General features: G+C 43.9%; 1 protein-coding gene across 1 annotated transcript in view; it reads left to right on the top strand.

Annotated features, from left to right (window-relative positions):
* Positions 1 to 2,500, top strand: part of LOC126984563 (glypican-5-like) — a 172,167-nt gene that overhangs the window by 66,964 nt on the left and 102,703 nt on the right. The window lies entirely within an intron of this gene.

Genomic DNA, 2,500 nt, shown 5'->3' with positions numbered 1-2,500 from the left:
TGCTCGGTGTTCTCAGACGCTTCCACCTCTCTCATCAACTATTTCCAAGGGCCAAAAAGGAGGTCAGTTGGGTTGTAATCAGTGTTTTTTTCGCGTTCATGGTACAGAGGAAGAGTCAAACTACCTCCAGGGTCATTAAAGTGCTCGTGGAAATGCCCAAAACGCCTTCATACGAAAGCTTTTTTTTTTTTTTAAAAGAATCAAAAGAGGGCCGAAAGATAGGTCAGTTTCAGGGAGGAGAGTCGTCCCATAATCCTCTTGAAAGAGTTCAAGTCGTAGGCAGGAAATATACAGATGAAGGAAGATTGTTCAAGTTTACCAGTGTGAGAATGGATGAAAAGATGTTAACCTGTCTTGCCAAGGGGTTTGGACAGTATAGGGATGAGCATGAGTAGAAAGTCGAGTGCAGCAGGGCCAGGGGGAGGGCAGGCATACAGTGCAAGTTCAGAAGAGCAGTCAGCGTGGAAATATCGATAGAAGATAGAAAGAGAGGCAACATTGCGGCGGAATTTAAGAGGTAGAAGACTATCAGTATGAGGAGAGCTGATGAGACGAATAGCCTTAGCCTCCACTCTGTCCAGAAGAGCTGTGTGTGGAGCCCCCACATGAGATGCATACTCCATACGAGGGCGGACAAGGCCCCTGTATATGGACAGCAACTGTGCAGGGAGAAGAACTGGCGGAGACGGTACAGACGCCCAGCCTCGAGGAAGCTGATTTAGTAAGAGATGAGATTTGAAGTTTCCAGTTGAGATTTTGAGTTAAGGATAGACCGAGGATGTTTAGTGTTGAGGAAGTGATATGGGTGTTGTCAAAGAATAGGGATAGTTGTTTGGAAGATTGTGTCAGTGGATAGGTGGAGAAACTGTGTTTTGAGGCGTTGAAGGACACCAGGTTCTTCTTGCCCCAATTGAAATAAGTAAGGTCTGAGGCTGTTCTGCAGCCTCCAGCCTTGAGTCGTTAAGTTCCTGAAGGTGGGCCTCTAGGTGGGGTCTCTAAAGAAGTTGAATAATGCAGAGTGGAATCATCGGCGTAGGAATGGATAGGACAGTCGTTTTTGAAAGAAGATCATCAATGAACAACAGAAAAGAGGTGAGATAGATGAACCACCTGAGGACACCACTGTTAATAGATTTAGGGAAGAACAGTGACCGTCTACCACGGCAGAAATAGAACGGTCAGAAAGGAAACTGGAGATAAAGGTACAGAGAGAAACCATCAGGATAGAAACCGTAGGAGGTTTTGAAAGCAAAGATTTGTGCCAGACCCTTTCAGAGGCTTTTGATATGTCCAGCGCAATAGCAAAAGTTTCACCGAAACACTAAGAGAGGATGACCAAGAGTCAGTTAGGAGATCACCAGTAGAACGCGCCTTGCGGAACCCATACTGGCGATCAGATGAAGAAAGGTGCTTTTGAATCTTCCGGTTAAGGATTGATTCAAAAGCTTTAGATAAACAGAAAAAGTAAAGCATAGGACGGTAGTTTGAGGGATTGGAGCGGTCACCCTTCTTAGGTACAGGCTGTATGAAGGCATACTTCCAGCAAGAAGGAAAGGTAGATGTTGACAGGCAGAGGCGAAAGAGTTTGGCAAATATGTGTGCTTGAGCGCCGGTATGATTAAGAATACGGTCCTTTTTTGTCTTCGAGAGCCTGTACCTGTTTGTCTGAGGTCTAATTAAGGGGTTACCTGTTTAAAATTTATCGATCTTTTTGTTTTTGTATTATAGTGAGGTCTTTTTTTTTGTTTCTTTTATTCTTGCTCATAAACTTAACGCCTTTCTGCTCCGCGTAACTACGAATCTGCCGGCGTGGGTGTGAATCCCTTCCTGGGCAGTCGGCGCGCACCTCACCAAACTGTTGCTCCTTCCTTTTTTTTTCTAAACAAAGGAAACGGTTCAAAGGAAAAAAAAAAAAAAAAAAAAAAAAGAAAGAAAAAAAAGTAAATCCGCTAATCACTACTCCTGTAAAAAAGAAATATAGAGGAGTTACCAAAGAGAGGAATGGTCGTTAAATGGGTACACGGAAAACCTGGGGAAGGTAAACTGTGGTAACCCGGATGTCACGCTGCCCCGGGTTAAGGGTTCTCCCCCACCACAAGCTCAGAGGGTCAATGGGACGGAGATGAGCACCGCCGCCACGCGCAGCTGTAGATTATGCTCTCAACTTTACCTTTTTATTTTTTTTTACTTCATAGGCGAGAAAGGTTTAAGGTTCCCAGGGTGTTTAAACTTAGTGCCGCCATTATGTATGTATGTATGTATGTATGTAAGTATGCTCCGGTGTTAAGCCTATCTTCCTCCTCTTCCTCCTCCTCCTCCTCCTCCTCCATTTTCTTATTTATTTTCCTCCTCCTGATCAGTTTTCACTCTCCCACGCGGCATTTAATTTTTACGCATTTATTATACACGAGAATTTTCCTTTCCTTTCTTTCATTTTTCTTTTCATCCTCTTTTTTTTTTTAGTGTGTGTGTGTGTGTGTGTGTGTGTGTGTGTGTGTGT

This window comes from Eriocheir sinensis, chromosome 5 (assembly GCF_024679095.1).
Source record: "Eriocheir sinensis breed Jianghai 21 chromosome 5, ASM2467909v1, whole genome shotgun sequence".
NCBI classification, from domain to species: Eukaryota; Metazoa; Arthropoda; class Malacostraca; order Decapoda; family Varunidae; genus Eriocheir; species Eriocheir sinensis.
This window is presented reverse-complemented; position numbering and strand designations above follow the sequence as displayed.